This window comes from Cervus canadensis, chromosome 18 (assembly GCF_019320065.1).
Source record: "Cervus canadensis isolate Bull #8, Minnesota chromosome 18, ASM1932006v1, whole genome shotgun sequence".
In the NCBI taxonomy this organism is placed as follows: domain Eukaryota; kingdom Metazoa; phylum Chordata; class Mammalia; order Artiodactyla; family Cervidae; genus Cervus; species Cervus canadensis.
Window position 1 is genome coordinate 40,530,483 of NC_057403.1, and position 10,317 is coordinate 40,540,799.

At 45.5% G+C, this 10,317-nt stretch overlaps 1 protein-coding gene across 1 annotated transcript in view; it reads right to left on the reverse strand.

The window, feature by feature from the left end:
- Window positions 1-10,065, reverse strand: part of CPNE2 (copine 2) — a 55,367-nt gene extending 45,302 nt beyond the window's left edge. The window contains exon 1 of the mRNA XM_043437558.1: window positions 9,834-10,065. The gene's annotated coding sequence lies outside the window, so the exon portion shown is untranslated. The remainder of the gene's footprint in view (window positions 1-9,833) is intronic.
- Between the last annotated feature and the right edge of the window lie 252 nt (window positions 10,066-10,317).

The following is a 10,317-nucleotide window of genomic DNA, read 5'->3' on the forward strand; positions in this document are numbered from 1 at the left end:
TTGGACAGCACCATCTGCTGGGAGCCAAGCATATGCTTTCCCATGTCATGGGGAAGGGGACAGTGAGGGTACAGTGGGCAGGCCAGATGCCCCAAGCTCCTGAGGAGATACGACAGCCACCAAAGGAGACAGAGAGGCGGGTGTTGGAGAGAACAGGCTCTTGAAATACCCTGAACAAGTTCCCACCTCAGGGCCTTTGCGGGTGCTGCTCTCTCTGCCCAGGCGCCCCTCCCTCCTTCATTCATTCAAAAACAGCCATGGAGCACCTGCTGGTAACCAGGTAGGCTAGGATATAGCCATGAATGTCACGCCATCCATTAACATCTCAGCTTGAATGTCACCACCTCTTCCTCCAAAGTCTCCTTGACCCATGTCCCAACCCCCCATCACATCTCAAATACTTCACCTTGTTTTATTTTTTCTATGGCATTTTTGACCACCTAAAGTTTTCCTATCTCTGGCATTTGCTTGCCTTACTCTGTCCCCTCAACTCTATTTGGAGCTCTGTAGTTGTGCCTCAGCTTTGACACAGTCCCTGGCACAGAGGAGCTGGTTCAGAAAATATTTGCTGAGAAGGCTGCCCAGACAAGATGGTAGAATAGAAGGATCTGAGCTCACCTGCTCTTATGAAAACACCAAAATCACAACTAACTGCTGAACAACCATTGACAAAAAAGAAGTGGAATCTACTAAGAAAAGATCTTCTACTTCCAAAGACAAAGAAGCAGCCATGACAAGATGGGGACAGACACCAGAAGCAAGAGGAACTATGATCCCACAGCCTGTGAGACTGCAAACACAGAAAGTGGGACAAAATGAAACAGCAGAGGAATATGTTTCAGATGAAGGGACAAAACAGAACCCCAGAAGAACAACTAAGTAAAGTGGAGATAGGTAATTGACCTGAAAAAGAATTCAGAATAGTGATAGTAAAGATAATCCAAGATCTTGGGAAAAGAATGGAGTCACAGATCAAGAAGATAGAAGAAGTGTTTAACAAAGAGAAAATTTAAACAAGCAGAGATGAACAATATAATAACCAAAAGAAAAAATACAGTAGAAGGAACCAATAGCAGAATAAATGAGGCAGAAGAATAAATAAGTGAGCTAGAAGACAGAACAGTGGAAATCACTGCCATGGAAAAGGATAAAGAAAAAAGAATGAAAAAAAATGAGGACTCTGGGACAACATTAAATGCATTGATGTTTGCATTATAGGGGTCTTAGAAGAAGAGAGAGAAGGGGTCTGACAAAACATTTGAAGCGATAATAGCTGAAAACTTCTTTAACATGGGAAAGGAGACAGTCACCAGGTCCAGGAAGCACAGAGGGTCCCATACAGATGTGCCCAAGGAGGAACACACTGAGACATATTAATCAGACTGATAAAAATTAAAGACAAAGAGCAAAAAAAAAAAAAAAAAAGGGAAATCACAAATACCAAAAAGAATCCATATGGTTATAATAATATATATAAAGAAACTCTGCAGGCCAGAAGGGATGACAGATTATATTTAAATGTAATGATAAAGTTGAAGACTAACCAAGAATTCTTACGACTCAGCAAGGTTTTATCAATTCCAATAGAGAATAAAAAGAAATTAATAAGATCAACAAGAGATAAAAACTTCAGCACCATCAACCAGCTTTGAGCAGCAAATCTAAAGAACTTCTATAAGGACGAATAGTTAAGCCAACTAGACAAAAAAATCACACAAAGCCACTGGTAAAGGCCCATACAAAAGGTGGATCATCCAAACAAGTAAATCAAGACCAGCACTGCCTGGAGAGTCACAAATGAGGGATTATTTGGGAAACACATTGAGTTAAGAGACCAGCACTAATAATATATATCATACTGCTAATATATCAACATCATGGGAACTGTAATTCAACAATCTACAAAAGATCGTTCACCAAAAATGGGAGGAATCCAACACAACCTAAAGATAGTCATCAAATAAAAGGGAAGAAAACCCTACATAAACGATCCACCGATAAGCATTAACAAATGCACCTAATACGTATCGAAGCTAATCTCTATGAATATACTTCCAACCCAATAACACATGACTGGATGAATGATAGAAATAAAGACCATACATACTCGAGATATAGAGAAGACACTTCACAGTCTACGGTACACGACAGGCTGGAATGAGGTGAGGTGGGATTGAAAAAGGTATCTCCATCAACATGAAATTAAAGCATGAATTACGTATAGTAATACTCAAATAGTATATATCATGTCAGGCAAAATTGATTTTAAATATTTTATAAGAAAAAGACACCGCACTCAGTATTTGCCTGAGAAATCCGGGATGAGGAGCTGGGTGGCTAGCCGTCTATGGGGTCCACAAAAGTCGAAAAAAAAAAAAAAGAAACAAAAAAAAATGCTACATAATGATCAAGGGATCAATCCAAGAAGATACAACAATTGTAAATGTATATACATCCAGCATAGGAGTACCTCAACTTATAAGGCAGATGCTAATAGCCATAAAAGGAGAAATCATCAGTAACTGTGGGGAACTTTAACACCCACTTACATCAATGAACAGATCATCCAGACAGAAAATCAATTAACAAACACAGACTTTATATGATATATTAGACCAGATGAACTTAATTTATATTTATAGGGTATTCCATCCAAAAGTAGCAGAATACACATTCTTCTCAGGTGCACACAGAACATTCTCCAGGATAGATCATATGCTGGGCCATAAGGCAAGCCTTGATAAATTTAAGAAAATTGAAATCATATCAAGCATCTTCCAACCACAACACTATGAGACTACAAATGAACTATAAGAAAAAAACTGTAAAAACATAAACATGTGGAAGCTAAACAAAATGGTGCTAAATGACCAATGGGTCACTGGAGAAATCACAGAAGAAATAAAAAAAATAAATAACTTGAGACAATGAAAACAAAAAGCATGATGATCCAAAACGTATGAGACACGGCAAAAGCAGTTGTAAGAGGGAAGTTTATAGCAACACAATCTCACCTCAGGAAACAAGAAAACTGCCAGATAAACAACCTAAATTTACACCCAAAGCAACTAGAGAAGGAACAACAAGCAAAACCCAAAGTTTAGCAGAAGGAACGATATCATAAAGATCAGAGCACAGATAAATGAAATAGAGATAAACAAAATAGAAAAGATCAATGAAACTAAAAGTTGGTTCTTTGAAAAGAGAAAATTGATAATCCTTTAGCCAGACTCATCAAGAAAAAAAAGCAACAGTGCTCAATAAAATCAGTAAAATTAGAAATTAAAAAGGAGAAGTTGCAATGGACATCACAGAAATACAAAGGATCATAAGAGACTACTATGAATAACTATATGCCAATAATATGGACAACCTAGAAGAAATGGATGAATTCTTAGAAGGGTACAGTCTCCCAAAACTGAACCGGAAGAAACAGAAAATATGAAAGGCCAATCACAAGCATTGAAATTGAAACTGTGATTACAAAACTCCCAACAAACAAAAGTGCAGGACCAGTTGGTTTCACAGGCAAGTTCCATGAAACATTTAGAGAAGAGTTAACACCTAGCCTTCTGAAACTATTTCAAAAAGTCACAGAGGAGGGACTTTCCTGGTGGTCCAGTGACTAAGACTTCATGCTCCTAATGCAAGTGGCTATGTTCAATCCCTGATCAGGGGACGAGATCCTATTAACACATGCCACAACTGATGGTTTACATGATACAACTAAAGAACTGAAGATCCTTCATCACACAACGAAGATCAAAGACCTGGCACAGACAAATAAATAAATACACACACACACACACATATGTGTGTGTATGTGTGTTTGTGTGTATATTTATATATATATATATATATAGTTAAATTGCAGAGGAAGGAACATTCCTAAATTCATCTATAAAGCCACAATCACCATGATACTAAAACCAGATAAAGATATCTCTCTCACACACACACACACAATTACAGGCCAGTATCACTGAGAAACATAGATGCAAAAATCTTCAACAAATACTAGCAAACTGAATCCAACAATACATTAAAAGGATCATACACCATCACCAAGTGGGATTTACCCCAGGGATGCAAGGATTTTTCAATATCCACAAATCAATCAGTGTGATACACCACATTAACAAATTGAAGAATAAAAACCATATGACCATCTCAAAAATGCAGAAAACACTTTTGATAAAATCCAACATTCATTTATGATAAAAATTTTCCAGAAAGTGAACAAAGAGGGACTATACCTCAGCTTAATAAAGGCCATATATGACAGAGCCACAACTAACATCATACTCAAAAGTAACACCCTGCAAGATCAAGAATAAGACAAGGATGTCCACTTCCACCACTTTTATTCAACATAGTTTCAGAAGTCCTAGCCACAGCAGTCAGAGATATTAAAAAAGGAATCCAAATTAGAAACAAAGTAAAACTGTCACTGTTTGCAGATGACATGATACTACACATTTGTTGTTTTTCAGCTGCTAAGTCCTGTCTGACTGCAAAATACCTAAAGATGCTACCAGAAAACTAGTCGAGCCCATCAGTGAATTTGGTAAAGTTGCAGGATAAAAAAATTAATACAAATCTGTTGCATTTCTATACACTAAAAGCAAAAGATCAGAAAGAGAAATTAAGGAAACAATCTTATTTACCACGGCATCAAAAAGAAGAAAATATCTAAGAATAAACCTACCTAAGAAGCAAAAGACCTGTACTCTGAAAACCGTAAAACACTGGTGAAAGAAACTGAAGATAACACAAACAGATGGAAAGATATACCATGTTCTTGGATTGGAAAATCAACACTGTCAAAATGACTATAGCACCCAAGGTAATCTAGAGATTCAATGCAACCCCTATCAAATTACCAATGGCATTTTTTGCAGACCCAGAAGAAAAAAATCTTAAAATTTGTGTGGAAACACAAGACTCTGATCATCGAAAGTAATCTTGAGAAAGAAAAACTGAGCTGGAGGAATTAGGCTCCCTGGCTTCAGAATATACTGTAAAGCTGCAGTAATCAAAACAGTATGGTACTGGCACAAAGACAGACTTACAGATCAGTGGAATAGGATAGAAAGCCCAAAAATAAACCCACGCAGCTATGGTCAACTAATCCATGACAAAAGGAGGCAAGAATATAATGGAGAGAAGACAGGCTCTTCAATAAGTGGTGCCAGGAAAACTGGACAGCTACATGTAAAATAATTCTTTTACATCATATACAAAAATAAAATAAAAATCAATTAAAGACCTAAATGTAAGACTGATACTATAAAACTCTTAGAGGAAAACATAGGCAGAATGCTTTTTGACATACCACAGGAATATTTTTTTTTATTCATCCCCTAGAGTAATGGAAAAAAAAAAATGGGACCTAATTAAATTTAAAAACTTTTGCACAGCAAAGGAAACCATAAACAAAACAAAAAGAATGGGAGAAAATATTTGCAAATGATGCTACCGACAAGGGATTAATTTCTAAAATATACAAACAGATTATGCAGCTCAATATCAAAACAAATAACCCAATCAAAAAATGGACAGAGATCTAAACAGACATTTCTCCAAAAAAAGATGTACACATGGCCAAAAAGTACATGAAAAGACGCTAAACATTGCTAATTATTAGAGAAATGAAAATCAAAACTACAATGAGGTATCACCTCACACCAGTCAGACCATCATCAAAAGGTTTACAAACAACAAATGCTGGAGAGGGTGTGGAGAAAACAGAATCCTCCTACACTGTTGGTGGGAATGTGAACTGGTATAGCCATGACAGAGAACAGTATGGAAGTTCCTTAAAAAAAAACTAAAAATAGAACTACCACATGATCCTATCCTATTACTATCATTTGTATTACTATCATTCACAGCAACACGGATGGACCCAGAGATTATCACACGAAGTGAAGTAAGTCAGAGAAACACAGGTATCATGCATCACTTATATGTAAAATATTTTAAAAGGTTATACAAATGAACTTATTTACAAAGTAGAAATAGACTTTGCAAACAAACTTACCAAAGGGGAAAGGGGTGGCAGTCAGGGTTGGGGGGGAGATGGATAAATGAGGAGGTTGGGATTAACATATACACACTACCATATATAAAAACAGATAATCAACAAGGACCTACTGTATAGCCTAAGGAACTCTACTCAATATTCTGTAATAACCTATATGGGAAAAGACTCTGAAAAAGGATGGATATATGTATAACTGAATCACTTTGTTGTACACCTGAAACTAACACAACATGGTAAATCAACCATAATATGAAATAAAAAGTTTTCTAAAGTCTGTGAACAAACAAATCATACCTATAAAACATACATATAAAACAGTAAATAAACCCTTAACATATTATGCTATTAAAAAACATCATTGAGGAACGAATAGATGGCTGCATGATGAGAAAAGCCTTCCTGCATGGCAGGGACCCAAAGCCACCGGTGGAAACCATACTACCCGGGCAAAGCCCTCTTTGGTTTACAAGCCCTTTCCCAGCTGCCTTTAAGGACCACGTGAAGAAAGCAAAGGAGCAGCTCCTGATGGAAAGTTCCTCCACGTCTAGATGAAGAAACTGAGGTCGGAGAGATTAAAAGATGTGGCCCAGGTCACCTGGAGGATGGGTGACTCTCCCCAGGACACCCCAGATCCCTGAGTCTGCAGACAATGACCCACCCAGGTCAGCAGCTGCCATGACCTCCTCCCCCAGATCCCAGGGTGAATCAGTGCTGGATGAATCTCACCTCTTCCAGACTCACACTTTTCCCTTCCCTCAGGCCAGCGCTTGCTCCTCCTCCAACGGCAGGGCCACCACCCTGATAGTGCCCCAGCACTCAGCACAGCGAGACAAGGATCTTCCGAGTCCCCAAAGGGTGAGCTCTTGACTCTTCCGCGTTCCATGACCCAACATTACAGACCCATTCAACAAGGAGGGGCAGACTCAGCCATCTTTAAGTGCAGGGAAAATGCCCTGAATAGGATGGACATAAGATGCTGTTGTCGTCCCTGCAGCTGACCCTCTGGGGAGGAGGGCAGAGAACAAGCAGACATATACACACCCCCACACACCCCCAGATGAGGGGAGAGAGTGGCCAAGAGCCCAAGAAAAACTAAGCAAGGTGATGCAGCAGTGAGGGAGGGATCAGCGGCTAGGGATCAGGGATCAGGAATCTCGGGGCGGGTGGAGAAATGCTCCAGGTCATGGGCCAACACACCCCTTGACTTCACCACAGAGCAGAGGCAGGGTGGCCCAGCGAAGGGAGGAGACACTGGTCTGGGAGCCAGGATGCGCTGTGGGACCTCAGGAAGCCTTGAATCCCCTTGGGACTTGCATCCTCCTTCTGGGGAATGGGGGCGGGCCGTGATTCATCTTCTCCACCTGCTGCCTTCCCAGATCCTAGGGTGACCTGGCCTCCCAGTTCCCAAAGAGCCCACCCTGTGTCCTGTGTTGGGGGGTTGGGGAGTAGGCAGGAGGGGAGGGAACCCTGTCCCCCTCTCTGAGGCCATATTCTCCCAGCTGGAGGGGGCTGGATTCCTGAAGTGACTGCCTGTGACTCAGCAGCCCCTGCAAGTTTCTGAGGAGGGGAGAGCATCAGGCAAATGGGACTCCGGCCTCGGCTGAGGACTTCTCAGCCCTTGCTTGGTGACCCTGCTCCTGTGGGAATTCCTAGAGAATGCTCTTCCGTTTTCCATCGCCCATTAGAGCCCTGTGAGGCCGGCCCAAGGTGGGGGAAATGGGACCACCCCACTGGATGTACCATCCCCCATGGTGCTCTCTTCAGCCTATTGGCCCCTTCCTGCTCAGGACCTGACCCTGGAATAGCCTAAAAGTCTGCCATCTGGATTCTGAGGCTTCTCTCTCCAGGAAGAAGGTGGGAGAGAGAAGACCCGAGCTGGCCTGAAAAAATCCCAGAAGGAATCTTCAAATCAGCAACCCACATCAGGCTTACTAATATTCCCATAACCATGATAACCATGGTTAATGTTAACCCAGTGCTTATCATAGACAAGTCACCACGCGGGCGCATGAGCCCTCTGTTGTTGAATTTAATTCTCACGGCTTCCTTTGCCAAGAACAACACAATCACCCTAAAAGATTGTAAAGGTGTAGAGTAGTGCTCTCACTACTGCACTGGTACAGAAACTGAGGCGCTCTCTCCAACCCTCTTCTTACATCCCTGAGCTTTTAAGTCCTGTGTCCTCTGGGAGGAAGGTCCCACGACCACCAGTGCACCCAGCTTTGCAGAACATCTGCCCCCTGCCCCCAGTTCTAGTCTCCCAGCAGCCCAGTAAACTGGATTGAGTCATACTTTGCTTCATTTTACCACCGGAAAAGCCCTTAAGCCATAGGAGTGGCAAGGCACCTAAAAAGGGGCAGGCTGAGGGCCAGAACCCAAGAGTCCACATTCTTAGCCCAGGATTCTTTCCATAGAGAAAACTGCCTGGGTGACCCCTCACTCGGACCAGCTCTGTCACGTGCCTGGGGCATTCCCACTCACTGGGCTCCACGGCAAGGTACTGCAATAAAACCACTCCTTATGTTTACACCCTGACTCTGTCTGCATAGACTGTGGACAATCCGCCCATTTTACAGATGATCACCTGGAGATTCAGAGGGAAGGTCTTGGCCAAGGGCGCATTGCTGGGTAGGTGTTCAGACCCAGGTCTCCCCAGCTCCCCATGAGGGCTGGTCAGAGGCAGGTTGCAGCTGCCGAAGGTTACAACCTGGCTCCTCTCCCCAATGACTGAAGCTGTGGGTACCCCAAGAAACCGAAAAAGTTCCCCCATCCCTCAGTGACAGCTGACACCCCTAGGGGAGCAAAAACTAAAGGTCAGTGGGACAATTCCCCCAGATTCTCCGCCCCCTCATCACTCTCCCCCCTCCCCCCGATGTAATAGGGCCAGGGGGAGTCCCAAACAGCAAGAACCACTTCCACCTGCCTACCAGAGCCCTGGGTTCCACCTGTGACCTTGGGCAAATCACAAATCACAGCCCCCTTTGAAGGAGCCCCTTCCCCAAAGAGGCTTGTCCAACGAGGCTGGGGGGTGGAATAGGAAGAGGAAAGTCAGAGCCCTCTATCTTTTCAAAGAAACAGCGCTGCGGGGGAGACGGGGACCAGGAAGGAAGAAAGGGTCTTGCTCTTTCTCCACGCTTCCTCCCTCCCCGCCCCCATCTCCAAACACACAGGTGCCAGACAGCTTTTTCGAAAAAACTAGTTTGCAAACACACTCCGACTTCTGGGAAGCTGCCAAGTTCCACTCCCTCTCTTTACTCCCCCTTCCCCGGCAGGGAGCAGATTCTCTAGCAGGTCCCAGGGGCTGCGGGCGGAGGCGGGGGTGGTGGGCCCAGGTGGGAGCAGGGCAAAAGTTGGCGAGGAGCGGCCCCGATCCTGCCCCGAGCCAGCCTGACTCCAAGACTTCCGCAGCTTCAACGGTGGCGGGGCTCCACCTTCCCGACGCCCCCCCACCCGCCCACCCCGGGATCCTCGGGCGAGGTAGGAGGACGTGGCTGCGCTTGGACCCTGGAGGGCCCCTCGGTTCTCCTGGCACCCTGCCCTCGGCTCCCCTACGATCCGGGAAGACGCCAGGGCGCCCCCGCGTGGCCGGGTCGGAGCTGAGTCACCGAAACGCCGGAGTCTGGAGGCGAGCGGGTGGCAGGAGCCTGGGGCTCCGCAGCCCCTCGAAGCCGAACCCAGCTTCCTTCCAGCTCGCCACTGGCTCCAGAAGCCGAGCCCCCAGGCCGAACTTCAGCCCTCGCGCCACGGGCCGCAGCCCGCCCCTTTGCCAGTCAGGGCCCCCGCTCACCGCGGGTCCGGCGGGCGCCGCTCCCGGTCACCGCGCGGCTGCCGCTCCCTGCACTCCGGACCACTGGGGCATCCCAGGGCGCTCCTCTGCTCGGCCGGGCCCGCGGGCGCGGGACGGGCTCAGGGCGCTGCCCCTGCGGCCATGGCCAGCTCGCGTGCGCTCCCAGCCGCTCGTGGTCCGGTCCTCCTCCCGGGCCGGGCGGGCGGCGGCGGCGTTGGCTGCCGCTCGGGCTCCTCCCTCGGCCGAGGAGGGGGGCGGGCGTGGGGCGGGAAATGGGAGGCGAGGCGGGCGCTTCCTGGAGGGGCGAGCGCTCCCACGGGCGGAGCGGGGGCGCTGTCCCGCCCGCCGCCGGTGGTTCGGACCCCGCGGCTGGCGAGCCCTGGCGCTCCGGGTTCCCAGCGCCTCGGGGTCCCGTGGGTTCGAGGCGGGGATCCCAGGATCCGAACGTTCGAGGCTAGAATCCGAGGGTCCTAACGTTGCCTGC